General features: G+C 37.9%; 1 pseudogene; it reads left to right on the top strand.

Annotated features, from left to right (window-relative positions):
• Positions 1 to 783: 783 nt before the first annotated feature.
• On the top strand, positions 784 to 2033 carry LOC138326470 (uncharacterized; annotated as a pseudogene).
• The last annotated feature ends 13694 nt before the right edge of the window (positions 2034 to 15727 follow it).

Consider the following 15727-nt stretch of genomic DNA (forward strand, 5'->3'; position numbering starts at 1 on the left):
ATAAATTTTGGCTCTGATCCCCCTGGGGGCAGGAGGGGCGGGCCCAATAGGGGAAATAGAGGTAACATCCTTTAAATAGCTTCTTGTCCTAGAGTTTGGCATGGAATGTAACCAAAATCAGACACAAAAAACCTTTTGGGAAGGGGAACAGAACTTGTATAAATTTTGGAGGGGGGGGGGGCTTCAGATCACCCTGGGGCAGGAGGGGCGGGGCCCCAATAGGGGAAATAGAGGTAAATCCTTTTAAATCGCTACTAGTCATAGTTATAGTTGTGAATGGAATGTACCAAAATTTGGCCACAAAACATCCTTGGGGAAGGGGAACAGAACTTGTATAAAGTTTTTGGCTCTGGCCCCCCAGGGGCTGGAGGGGGCGGAGCCTAATAGGGGAAATAGAGGTAAATCCTTTAAATCGCTACTAGTCACAGAGTTCCGCATGGAATGTAACCAAATTTGGCCACAATATATCCTTGGGAGAATAAGAACTGAGTTTGTATAAATTTTGGCTCTGCGTCCCGGGGGCAGGAGGGGCGGGGCCCAATAGGGAAATAGAGGTAAATTCTTTAAATCGCTACTAGTCATTAAGAGTTCTGTATGGACTGTAACCAAATTTGGCCACAAACATCCTTGGGAGGAAGGGGAACAGAACTTGTATAAAATTTTTGGCTCTGACCCCCTGGGGGCAGGAGGGGTGGGGCATAATAGGGGATTTAGAGGTTAATACTTAAAAATTCCTTCAGAAAAGAAATTCTCAAAATGTTTTTTTTTTTTTTTTTCAGGAACATGCCTAAAAAATCTAAGGATATATATTCCAAATATTCTAAAGAATCTCTGGAAAAAGCTGCAGCCAGTGTACGAAAAGGAGAATCAAGTTTTGGGAAAGCTAGCATTGCATTTAGTATTCCGAAGTCTACAATTGTTGATTATGTGACTGGCAAGATTAATTCAGGTGCTAGACCTTGGAAAAAGCCATTCCCTTGCACATTGAAAATGGCATAGCATCTAGAATCATTTCCGCTTCAGAGATGGTGTTTGGTCTGACAAAAAAGCAGCTAGTTGTAAAAAAATCTAGGCTTTGTAGCTCGATGAAATTGAAAACCCCGTTCAAAAATAATGTTCCCGGAGATGACTGGTGGCGAGGATTCAAAAGCAGGCATCCAGAAATCGTCCTGAGAAAACCAGAAAAGCTAAGTACAACAAGGTCACGGATGATGAATAGAGTAGTTCTTTCAGCCTATTTCACAAAATTGGGTGAAATCATTACAGAACATAACTTAACATCAGACTGCGTCTGGAACTGTGACGAAACAGGGAAACAATTCGAGCATAATCCTGTTTCAGTGATTGCAAGAAAAGGAGCTCCAACCCTTTCTGGACGGACAGGGAACTCTCGGGAAAATGTCACCATCATGGCAACGGTCAATGCGTCTGGAAACAAGCTACCACCCTTATGCATCGTAAAAGGCAAAACTGTCCGAGCTGTTGAATCCTTTGCAACTTTGGATGCACCAACAGGGACCGTGTGGGCATACCAACAGAAAGCGTGGATGTGCGACATCTTAGGAACCATGTGGTTCAAGGAAGTTTTTCTGAAACATTGTGGAACAAAAAGGCCACAGTTGCTTATCCTTGATTCCCATGGCTCACATGAAGTCTTGGAGCTCCTTGAGGAGGCTATGAAGGAAAACATAATAATATTAGCAATGCCGCTGCACACCAGCCATTATCTCCAGCCCCTTGACAAGAGTGTGTTTGGGCCGTTTTCGAAGGCTTATAACAGATCATGCTCCGAATTCATGGCTGAACACCCAGACTATACAATAAACAAAACAACATGGCCACGGATTTTCAAAGCTTCGTGGGATGCAGCACTAACAAGGGAAAATATCCAGAGTGGGTTTCGGACCACAGGCATTTGGCCAGCCATTCCAGAGTATGCTTATGCTCCAGCGGAAGCATTTGAAACCACACATGATGTACCAAACGACATCCAAACAGTCAATGAACTGCCAACTGTTGACCATAGCTGTTAATAGGACGTTAATTAATCAAACAAACAAACAAACAAATTCTTGACACATCACTGGATATCCTTGCTGATGCAGCATCAGCAGCCATTGCTGATGACGTTTCGGAGGTACCGTCTTTGGAAACGGCCATTGCACTTCCGGACAGATCCATGGATACATCCCTAGACATCCTAGCTGAGGCTGTTTCGTCAGCGATATCCCCGAGCAACTTGGATCATGTTGTGACCAATACAGATCTGGAGATACCAGATGCTGATGTTCCGACCTTGCTTCAAGCTCTGGGTAATGGTAATTTCACTCTTACAGACAACACCTGGAATTGGAACACCGATTTAGATGCTATTTTCGATCTTCCAAAGTCTGCGAAAAAAATGAACAATTCTTCGTCTGCCAGCTGAATAACTCGTAGACTTTTAACTAGTAGTGAAATCATTGAAGGAAAAAGGCTTAAACTGGAGGCAAAACAGCAGAAAGAAAAGGAAAATGCAGAAAGGAAAGCTAAGCAAGCCATAAGACCCAGAGTACTCATATTTGGCCCATAGCATGCTGGGATGAAGGACTACCAAAATTGTGAAAATTATTGACCTTGACCAACTTTCAAGGTCACAGGGGTCAAAAAGGCTAAAATCTTTGAACGACTTCTTTTCAATAACCATAAGGCCCAGAGTACTCATATTCTGCCTGTAGCATGCTGGGATTAAGGACTACCAAAGTTGTGAAAATTAATGACCTAGACCTACTTTCAAGGTCACAGGGGTCAAATAGGCTGAAATCTTTGAATGACTTCTTCTCAATAACTGTAAGGCCCAGAGTACTCATATTTAGCCTGTAGCATGCTGGGATGAAGGGCTACCAAAGTTGTGAAAATTAATGACCTAGACCTACTTTCAAGGTCACAGGGGTCAAATAGGCTCAAATCTTTGAACGACTTCTTCTCAATAGCCCAGATATAAGGCCCAGATAACTCATATTTGGCCCGTAGCATGCTGGGATGGAGAGCTACAGTACCTGAACCGTTTAACGTTCCCAGCCTAACGCAAACGCAACGCAAAAAAATCGTCCGTTAGCTAACGCTAACGATTGCTAACGCTAACGATTAACGATCAACGATTAACGCAATACCGGCTAACGCAAAACGCAAAACGATCGGCTAGGATAAACCGGAAACACCATTGTTATAATCACGGACACGGCTTGACGGTAAATAAATTACGGATCTTGACGTTCTGAAATACAAACGAAAGTACAAGAAAAACTGGAGTATGTTCGGGATTTAAGTTTCTGTATATCATATAAACATTTGCCTATGAAAACTATATGGACACGATGAAGTCAAAGACGACAGTTACTCAATGCAAAGTTTCCACTTTACATGTACAAAATGTTATTGCAATAATTAACATCTTACAGTGTGTTTCCCGCATCAATCACAAGTTTCAGGTTTTTTTTTTCAGATTGTCGAAAGGCTCTTTCGCTTACCATGGAAAATTGTATTCTCGGAATATTTATTTCATAACGGATTACACGCTGTATATTACTAGGGTGTGCATTCATAAAAGCTCATTGTTTACAATTGACTAGGCATCGATTTTAGGGTCGTACATGTACATTTACATATGCACATTCAAACGCCACAGCTACTGTAATAAAGATTGAACATTTGAATTCGTGTTTCGCCATTTGCAGTTCTCTCATTTTATACATTTTAGTTCATGCATATAATAAAGATATAAAGAATGAAAATATTTCACATCCAGTTATGTTACTGTAAAATTGCATTGCGACAATTTTCTACGTATATTTGTAACTGGTGTAGGAAATATAGTTATTTGATCACATTTCACATCAAGCAACTCTTCAATTTACAGTTTAAACAAATTAATTATTCATACAAGTGTAAGCTAATTCATTCCAACGTAATATATAGGAAAGCATATTGCACACATCAAAACTTTGAAATACGACAGTACATATATATGTGTACGTGAAATGTACTGTCACAGTGTATGGTGCACAGGTAAGTTAAGTATAAAGTTAATCTCCCTCCCAAGAAGGTGTTAATTACAGGTGAACTCCGCCCGTGGCCAGCTACAGGGGGTCGACACAAGGTAACACCACTCGTGACCTATATACCTGTGCAGGTAAAATACCCGTGCGCGTCACGCTGGGAATTGAAGGGATTCCAGGTACAAATAACAACGAACACATGCGAGAAGGTGCCCGTGACTGTTCAAATTTTATTGATATGAGCTTAAACGTATATCCGTGTCTGATTTGACACGCGTACAGTACGTGTGACGGCTTACAATGTACGTACCCCTGCACAGTTCGAATTCTCTACACGTGTTCTACATGTAGTTGTAGGTATACTCGTACATTGCAAACATTTACATAATTTTATTCAATTTTCATATATATACAAGTACTAATTAATTGCGTTTAAAAATATGTACATGTAAATGCCAAATCTCACCTATTCCCCGTGTTCAAACTCGTCATATTAATGATTTTTAAATTTCACGAATTTATTTACAAATCTCCCGAGTCTTTTTTTTGCGTTCTTCGTACATCGAAAATATTTAACATAACAAGAAGAATATTATGCAGCGTGTCTGTAATAACATTTTTATATTTTTATTATCTGTTTTAGCTATTTTCTTGTGTAATCTTTCAGTTGTCGTGGATTCTTTCTAAAATAATGCTTTTGACATTCATATTCTGTAAGACAGTTTCGTTAATATTTGAATTGCTTTCGCAGAAATCATAGTAACAACAAACATATATAAGATATATGTTTCTGATAAGAATAATAAAAAAAGTGAAAATCACATTAAGTTTTGAAATGTCATTTAAATACGAGTATTTCAGAACGTTTTCACGGATAGGAGCGTCATGTATGCGATCTTGTTACTGTACATATTTTTATTTCAACCACTTCTAACAAACTTATTTACATCCAAAAGTGATATGAAATGCAATACAAAACACTTTATTCATTTTTTTATTTCATAGATGTTATGATAATCTCTTCTACACGAAGCGGTAAACGTAATATCTTAGTACTAGATAAAAACGAACATTATATCCGGATCGTCAAAGCATCTCACCGGCATTTGGTTCTATTTTTAGTGGTAAACGTTAGCGGAAGTGGGTCCTGCTAACGATTAACGCAAACGATTTCTAACGCAAACGATTGTAACGCAACTAACGATTAACGATTGCTAACGCAAACAATAACGATTAACGATAAACGATTGCTAACGCTAACGATTGCTAACGGAAATAACGCAAACGCAAACGAAACGCAAATTTGGGAACGTTAAACGGTTCAGGTACTGTACAAAAGTTGTGAAAATTAATGACCTTGGCCTACATTCAAGGTCACAGGGGTCAAAAAGGCTATAAATCTTTGAACGACTTCTTCTCAATAACCATAAGGCCCAGAGTACTCATATTTTGCCTGTAGCATGCTTGGATGAAGGACTACCAAAATTGTGAAAATTTATGACCTTGACCTACATTCAAGGTCACAGGGGTCAAAAAGGCTATAAATCTTTGAACGACTTCTCAATAACCATAAGGCCCAAAGTACTCATATTTTGCCTGTATCATGCTTGGATGAAGGACTACCAAAGTTGTGAAAAACTATGACCTTGACCTACTTTCAAGGTCACAGGGGTCAAAAATGTTTAAATCTTTGAACGACTTTTCAATAACTGTAAGGCTCAAAGTACTTGTATTTGGCCTGTAGCATGCTGGGATAAAGAGTTACCAAAGTTATGAAGATGAATGACTTTGACCTGCTGTCAAGGTCACAAGAGTAAAAAAGGCTGAAATATTTGAACGTTTTCTTCTCAATAACCGTAAGGCCCAGAGTACTCATATTTCGCCTGTTTCATGCTGTAATGAAGGCCTACTAAAGGTGTGAAAATGGATTACCTTGACTTATTTTCTAGGTCACAGGGGTCAAATAGGCTCAATTCTTTGAATGACGTCTTGTAACTAACCGAAAGGTCCAGGGTACTCATATTTGGCCTGTGGCATGCTGGGATGAAGGGTTACCAAAGTTGTGAAAATTAATGACCTAGACCTACTTTCAAGGTCACAGGGGTCAAATAGGCTCAAATCTTTTAACGACTTCTTCTCAATAGCCATAAGGCCCAGAAAACTCATATTTGGCCCGTAGCATGCTTGGATAGAGAGCTACAAAAGTTGTGAAAATTAATGACCTTGGCCTACTTTCAAGGTCACAGGGGTCAAAAAGGCAAAAATCTTTGAACGACTTCTTCTCAATAACCATAAGGCCCAGAGTACTTATATTTTGCCTGTAGCATGCTTGGATGAAGGACTACCAAAGTTGTGAAAATTTATGACCTTGACCTACTTACAAGGTCACAGGGGTCAAAAATGTTTAAATCTTTGAACGTTTTCTTCTCAATAACCGTAAGGCCCAGAGTACTCATATTTCGCCTGTTTCATGCTGTAATGAAGGCCTACTAAAGGTGTGAAAATGGATTACCTTGACTTATTTTCTAGGTCACAGGGGTCAAATAGGCTCAATTCTTTGAATGACTTCTTGTAACTAACCGAAAGGTCCAGGGTACTCATATTTGGCCTGTGGCATGCTGGGATGAAGGGTTACCAAAGTTATTGAAATGAATGACCTTGACTTTCTTTCAAGGTCAGGGGTCAATTAGGCTAATATCTTGAATTTTGAACTTCTCAAATTCTGCCAGTGTGATTTAGCTGATACTTGCATATGAAATGATCCTTGTCATGGTCCTGACCAAGTGTTTTTATATTTTATGTTGATCTGAAATCCAAGATGGCCACCACTCCCGCCATCTTGAAAATATATTTTGAACTTATTCTTAAGTTCTTCCAGTGCGATTTTGCTGGAACTTGTCTGAATAATTTTAAGGATACTGACATTGTCCCAACAAAGTGTTGTTGTTTGACGGGTTGACCCGAAAACCAAGATGGCCACCAAAGCTGCCATCTTGAAAACACATTTTGAACTTCTTCTAAAGTTCTACCCATGCAGTTGACTGAAACTTGCATGAAATGATCCTTACATGGTCATGACCAAGTGTTTTTATTTTTTAACCATGACACCATATATCTAATTAGTTCCCTATACAGCTATTGCCAAGGTAGTCAGATGACCGTTAAGGCCCTTGGGCCTCTTGTTCTTTTTCTTTTTACGGCATATCATGTAATATTAACAGTTATGGTCAATTAAGGACTGAAGAGGTGGGGGGAGGGAGCCGGAGAACACAGAAAGTTCCTGTCAAATCGAAACTCAGAAGTCAAAGAATGGTGGCAATAACACGTTATAAATTATTGCAGGTGAATATTATGATCTATTTTGTTCTAGTATTATTTCGGCATAGCCACGATTGCTGGATCTTGCTTGCGCAACTTCCACTCAGTCAGTAAAGTCAATCAAGGATTTATAAGTGAGAAGGATTTGACACTACCTCTTTACATTACTGAACAGCACGCAAGACGCCAAAAAAACCGGGAATAAAACCCATTTATTCTCAACAAATACATGTCTAATCGAGTCAAAAAAACATAAATGTAAAGCTTAATAAATTTCACGGTGTCTACTTGTTTTAATGACGGGAGATTTAGAAGAAATATCTTAAATTTTCATCTCATGAAATTACGACCCGCATCTGAAATCCAAAACTTTAGAAAGCTTAAAAAACTCTCTCTCATCTTCTAAACTGTAAACGTCAACTATGTTTTTAACTCTATTTATTTCTATGTGGCTATTTTCTTTTCTTTTTTCTGCAAATAGTGTATGCTAATTGTGGATAATTATTTATTTTTATTTAATACATTGTTTTTCTTCAATTATTCTCATTAAGATTTTTAAATTTTCACGGCACTAAATTTGCGCACTCACCAAAGGTATCAAAATAGTCGGAACATCGACTGGGGATACCCAAATGGCAGAAACGGTAACACTCGCATACTTCCCATGTCAAAGTGGAAGGCAGTTCTTTAGCAGTTTTTAAGCCTTCACAGTTTACTGTATAAGCAGTTCTTTAGCCTTCATAATGCAACTGGCTTGGACTGTTAACCCTTAGCAATCCATTGGAAAAATTGGCAGTCCCTTAACCTTCACAGTCCACTAGCAGTCGGTTAACAGTTCCTTAGCAGTTTTTAGGCAGTTCGTTTTAAAATGAACTGCCTAAAATGTCCATATATGGCGCATGCGACTGCTTACTTTAGGCAGTTCTTAGGCAGTCTATTTCAAAATGAACTGCCTAAAATGTCCAAATATGGCGCAAGCGACTGCTTATTGTATGAATCAAAACTGCCTAATATCTATAAATTGCTCACAATACTGCTAAAAACAATCCAAATATGGAGCTTGCGACTGCTTATATTTATGAATCACAATTGCTTAATACTTATAAATATAAGTTCAAGAAACTGTTAACACATTCCCAATTATATGGGAAAAAATGAAAATACTATAATGTGGAAAATATACATAGACAAGTTATATATAATTACACTAACTCTAAGATAAAGTTTGCAGTTTTAAAAAATAACTTGCCTTGCATTATATGCATGCATTTACCGGTATTCATTTTTCAGAAATTTATAGAAAATAAAAGATTGAATAATATAAACCAATCCAAGATATATATACATAAATCATAATGTTTATTTTGTGTCATACAAATTGTTTTAAAAAGAAAATGTATCATCTATATTATACTGATGTTTGTATAAGAGTAAAATGGAAAATGAATTTGAATTTTATCAAAAAAAAAAAGTAGAAATAGTTAACTTCTAAGTTTCCAAATTTAAATGCATGGTTCCCATGCAGCTATATATATACATGCACATAGATTGCAAGCTCATGCATCTTACCTTGTACTTTGGGGGTTTACAGCAAAATTATAGAGTTATAATCCAGTACAACACCAGAATGCATACATCCAAAACTGGAACGTTTTACCATTTCTATTCCTGGCTATACACAATTCCCTTTATACTTACACTTAACTATGTAAAACTGCATGTTGAAAACTACACCTCACTTATTTATATGTCCAAAATATTCACCAAATGGTCCAAATTATGTAGAAGATAATTTGTGCACATGCTTCCTCACACCAAACTGTTCAAACTGACCGCTGGAATTAGGAGGGAGACTATACAGGTTCAAAGGTCACATGTGTACACACTACATGTGGGGGTCACCATCTCTGTGTATGATGACCCATGTCTGTAGCTGCCTCCCCAGGGTGTTAGAGATAAGGGACTGTATATATATATGTACACAATAGTATTATTGGCACATAAATTCAATAATATGAGAAAATATAATAGGACTTTGATATTTTATGAATACATGTATAGAATAATGTTGATTAAACTGACCTTTATTTAGTTTTGAATTGCATAATTTAAATGGTTTATGGTGTGTAAAATTGAAAAAAAAAGTTTTGAAGTATAGGAATTAATCACACATTTTAAATTTACAATTTAATGATGTATCTTAATTCATGTTCGCATTTGCATTTAATAACAAGTTGCAAAACTACTTCACTATGTAAGTTTTATTTTGCCATGCAATTTTCTTGCCTCTGTCCATTTGATATGTGAACTGCTCTGGTAAACTGCTAAGGTCTATAAGCAGTCAATGACAGGCAGTTTCAGTCTGTGATAAGCAGTCATTGACTGCTTACAAATATAGTTAGCAGTTCAACAAGCAGTTTTAAATCTTGTATGGTGAAATATTAGCAGTTTTCAGTGACTAATTAAAACTGGACTGCTGAGAACTGCCTAATAACTGCCTAAAAATTGTGGGACTGCTACAATACTGCCTAATAACTGCTTATATTAGCAGTTCAGTTTGACATGGGTTGTTTTGACACACTTGCAATACTAACACTTTACACATCATTTGTCGATCTCTGAGTAAACTCTGGCAATACGAGAAAAGGTTCAAAACACGCAATATGTTAACATTTGGTCATCGTTTTAATTTACAATTATTATATTTATTTATGTTATTGTCTGCAGAACAGAGAAAATGTCTTAATTCAACAAGTCGGTCATAGTTCCCCACACCACGGTCGAAATTACACCAATCACAGTAACGGACGAACTTTTGCATGTCAGTTCGATATTTTCGGGCTTTTCCCTTGATACACGTATGGGGAATCATGCGGGATACATTCCTTAACATTAGACAGGAAGAAGTGTACCGAACGTGTACACTGCAGAGTCAGCACGCCATTGTTTATTAGTGAAAGACAGTATCGGTTGAAGTATTACCACCTTACCCTAATTTAATCATTAGTGATTCAAAAATCACAAAGACAAATTGACCCCACGATTTGTTAAATTTTGAATTCCAGCCATATAATAGATACCATATGAATATGCTATCCAATAGATATTTTCGGAGAGGAAATAATTTTTATGAAAATAGTAGCCAAATTAACCTTTTTGGCCCCGTGCCGAGGGCCCCCGGGGGGTCAGCCCTATCATTTTTACAGTTTTGAATCCCCACCCTATAAGGTTGCTACCATTGCATTATGAATGCTATCCCTTGTTTAGTTGCAGAAAAGAAGTAGTTTAGATAGTAATAACCAAATTGACTCCTTTTGACCCCGCCCCTCAGGACCCTGGGGGGTCAGCCGCATCATTTGTACAATTTCGAATCTCCACCCTATAAGGATGCTACCATTGCATTATGAGTGCTACCTCATCCTTAGTGTCAGATAAGAAGTCGTTTATATGGAAATAGCCAAATTGACCCCTTTTGGCCCCGCCCCTCAGGACTCTGGGGGGTCAGCCCCATCATTTGTACAATTTTGAATCCTCATCCTATGAGGTTGCTACCATTGCATTGTATGTGCTATCCCATGCTTAGTTTCAGAGAAGTTGTCTATATGGAAATAGCCAAATTGACCCCCTTTGACCCCCGGGGGGGGGGGGGGGGGTCAGCCCCATCATTTGTAAAATTTCGAATCTCCACCCTATAAAGATGCTACCATTGCTTTATGAGTGCTATCCCATGCTTAGTTTCAAAGACGAAGTTGTTTATATGGAAATAGCCAAATTGACCCCTTTTGACTCCGCCCCTCAGGACCCCGGGGGCTCAGCCGCATCATTTGTATAATTTCGAATCCTCACCCTATAAGGATGCTACCATTGCATTATGAGTGCTATACCATGCTTAGTTTCAGAGAAGAAGTCGTTTACATGGAAATGGCAAAATTGACCCCTTTTGGCCCCGCCCCTCAGGCCCCTGGGGGGTCCGCCCCATCGTTTGTACAATTTTGAATCCCCACCCTATAAGGATGCTAACATTGCAGTATGGACGCTATTCCATGCTTAGTTTCAGAGAAGAAGTTTTTTATATGGAAATAGCCAAATTAACCCCTTTAGGCCATGCCTTTCAGGCCACTGGGGGGTCAGCCCCATTATTTGTACAATTTTCAGTCAGTAACCCATAAGGATGCTACCAGTCAAATTTTGTTGAATTCAGCGGTTATGGAGAAGAAGTCGATTGTTGACGGACGGACGACGGACGCCACGGTATTTGCATAAGCTCACCTTGGTCCTTCGGACCAGGTGAGCTAAAAATTCATGCATTTATGTACTGTGCGCAGGTTTGTTTGACGCATGTTGGTCCCAATACATTGAACTGCATACGTACATTTGTAGTTTAGAGTTCGTGCGCGCAAGTGTCCTTAAACTTGCAGGTAACCGTCGAGTCATTGATGTATATATTTACGCACTTTCGCACGCATTCTTTCGTGCGCATTTTTTACTATCTATAGATACAAATATCAGCAAAGAATTATGTATGAAACCGTGCGTATGTATGTATTTAAGCATAAGAGCCTGTATCCATATCCACACACTGCATGTTACATCGCCGACTACACCAGCAGTCGCTTGTGTATGCTAGGATATCTGTATATAAATTTGATGTAAGGTTGTGTTCACAGGAAACGTTTGTTTTTATGTACACGTGTACGACTTATTGTCTTCAGATAGCCAAAATCCATACTATCTGCCTAATATTTAATTGAGATTGTATTTACACATAATGTATACATTTTATCTTTGGGGTTTTGATAAATACTATGTGCGCTTATATTCAACTATACATATATATATACATTCATAATGCATATATACGGATAAACGTACACTTGACTTCTGTTGATTACCTACTATCTACTTTAATTAAGTCTGGTCAAATATACGACAATTTCTATATTAATCAAAATTCAGTATAATTACCACACTCTACAATCCAATACATAACCTTTTTGATGTTTTCAAAGCTATTTTTCCTCTGTTTTCTTTCTCTATTCTGCTCCTTTCTTTTATTTAGTGTCTCTTCCCATCCGTTTGTTCTGCTTTACCTGTCTTGAGCTCATTTTGTCAAACCTCAAAATTCAGTATAATTACCACACTCTACAATCCAATACATAACCTTTTTGATGTTTTCAAAGCTATTTTTCCTCTGTTTTCTTTCTCTATTCTGCTCCTTTCTTTTATTTAGTGTCTCTTCCCATCCGTTTGTTCTGCTTTACCTGTCTTGAGCTCATTTTGTCAAACCTACATACACTGTCCTTTTTACTTACCATATGGAAGTTCTTCTCCCATGTTTGTGATTATTTTTTTCATCCACCATGATGGGTACTGATGTTGATTCGTGGAGGGCTTCCATAGGTTCTTTTTATTCCAAAATGTGCAAGATTCATGCTAGCTATTATTTAAAACGAAAATGGCATCTTTCCTCCTGATACTTTCAACAAATATCAAACAAACTACCCTTATTTGTATACTGTCGATCCTTCAAGCGACCATAAACACAAATATCACTGTTCCTATTCTGCTCCGTTTACTTATGTCCGGAGACATCCATCCAAACCCTGGTCCAGATAACATAAACACATCTACTTTTCACTCTCTAAATTTAATGCAATTAAACGTTAGAAGTCTACGCAATAAGATAAATTATGTTGAATCAATATCTAACGATGCTGATATACTCTGCATTGTGGTAAGACATTAAGATTGTTCAATACATACCAAATGAAGATATTCATATACACGGTTTTAGTGACGAGCCTTTTCGCAAAGATAGAAATATGTTTGGAGGTGGCGTTCTTATGTATTTTTTCAAACTCTATTATAGCAAAGCTAAGATATGATCTCGAATCTCATAATATCAAACGACGAAATCTGGGCAAAAATACATTCAAACAACACAATATATATTGTTGCAAATCTGTACAAATCCACGTATTCAAATGGTATCTGGCAACGCCTGAAACACTCACTAGATAATGCATTTGACATTACTAACAATGTAATAATATTGGGTGACTTCAATGTAGATTTTCTAAACTTAAACCGAGGGGAACTATATAACATACTAACATCTCTTAATCTTACCAATATTATACTGGAAGCAACCAGAACGGTTGCACACTTATCTAGTTTGATTGATCCTATTTTAGTAAGTGATACTATCACTACAATTCTCTCTGATTTAATTGAAGTTGACAACTCAATAAGTGATCATAAAGCAGTTTATGCAATAATTGATGTTTTGAAAAAAATCCGTTCAACGTGTGGATTTAAGATCAAGCAGATATCGAACAGCTAAAAATAACCATTAATAATGTTCCATGTGCCACTTTTTACATTCAACAATACAGCAATAGAAATTACACACAAACACTTAGGAGTAATTTTAAGTAGCGATGCTAAATGGTCTGAACACATACATGTATATGAAAGTTTTACGAAGGTTTCGAAATATATAGCAACACTTCGTAAAATTTCTACTAAGCAGATTTTTTTTTAGAAAAATGTATCTAGCATATATACGACCTATTTTAGAGTATGCGTGTGAAGTTTGGGATAATTGTGGTGCTTCTAATAATCTTGAATATTACAGGACTACCAATATATACCAAAACAGAGTTTATTTATAAAGAAATTGTATGGCTTCCATTATCTAAACGGAGAGAGATAAGACAAGAGGCCCAGAGGGCCTATATCGCTCACCTGGTTTGTAATGCCTAGTATTGTTCTAAATACAGGTTCATTGTTTCTTTTCTGAAGGAATTTGAATATTTACCTCTGATTCCCCTATTGGGCCCAACTCTTTCTGCTCAATGGGATCAGAGCCAAGATTTATACGAATTCTGTTAACCCCAAGGATGTTTCTGGGCCAAATTCGGTTAAAATCCAAGCAGAACTATATGACTAGTAGGGATTTATAGGATTTACCGCTATTTCCCCTATTGGGACCCGCCCCTCCTGCCCCTGGGGCGGGGGTCAGAGCCAAAATTTATACAAGTTCTGTTCCCCTTCCCCAAGGATGATTCTGGCCATATCTGGTTACAATCCATGCAGAACTCTTGGACAAGTAGCCATTTATAGGATTTACCTCTATTTCCCCTATTGGGCCCAGCCCCTCCTGCCCCCGGGGGATCAGAGCCAAAATTTATACAAGTTCTGTTCCCCATCTCCCAAGGATGTTTCTGGCCAAATTTGGTTATAATCCATGCAGATCTCTATGACTAGTAGATATTTAAAGGAAATGTTGACGGACGGACGACAGACGCCGCGCCATGACATAAGCTCACCGGCCCATCGGGCCTGGTGAGCTAAAAATTAACCTTTTTTTATAATATTAAACATGACATTGCTCCCTCATATTTATGTGATATCTTACCAGAAAACATCGGTGTCCTGACAAACTATGACTTAAGAAATTTCCAGGACGTGAGGCAACATCTCCAACGCACATTAAACTCCTTCTTTCCTTTAACTTCTTCTCTTTGGAACAATTTAGAATACCTTAAAATCAAATTTAAGTAATATTTTCCTTCCAGAAACCAATTTGTGTTACCTAAATTTTGGTACTAGACGGCTTAATATTTCCCATTGTAGATTCAGAAATAGAGCAAGTACTTTGAATTACGATCTTTTCAGATCCAATCTTTTGCCTTCAGCACGCTGTGAATGTGGATTCACGTGCGAAGACTCTTATCACTTTTTCCTTGCATGCCCAAAATATCACATTATACGACCGACATTATTAAACGATCTTCATTGGTACCATCTGTGAGGAAGGCTCTAGGTTCTGTTCCCTGGCCGAGACACACCAAAGTCTATAAAAGTGGGACTGATCGGAAAAACAATATGGCCGTAAGGCAGACAACTTGGATTTTAGTAGTTGATGTTTGTTACCGCTATTTCTCAGAACGTATGGAAGGGATCTGTCTCAAATTTTATATGTAGGTTTCTCTAGGGCCCTAGGAGTGTCAGCGCGGAAACAAGATGGCCTCTATGGTGCCGTCTTGGAAATTGGTACTTAAAGTTTGTTATAGCTATTTCTCAGAAAGTACTGAAGGGATCATTCTCAAATTTCATATGTAGGTTTCCCTTGGGTCCTAGTTTTGCAGATTTCATTTTTAGGACCAATCGGTAAACAAGATGTCTGTCTTGGATTTTGGTACTTAAGTTTGTTACCGATATTTCTCAGAAAGTACTGAAGGGATCGTTCTAAAATTTTCATGTAGCTTCTAGGGCCCTAGTTCTGCCTATTACGTTTTAGGACCGATCAGTTGACAAGATGGCCAAACACCATCTTGGATTTTGATATTTTTTAGTTTTAAAAGCGG

This window comes from Argopecten irradians, chromosome 6, assembly GCF_041381155.1.
Source record: "Argopecten irradians isolate NY chromosome 6, Ai_NY, whole genome shotgun sequence".
NCBI classification, from domain to species: Eukaryota; Metazoa; Mollusca; class Bivalvia; order Pectinida; family Pectinidae; genus Argopecten; species Argopecten irradians.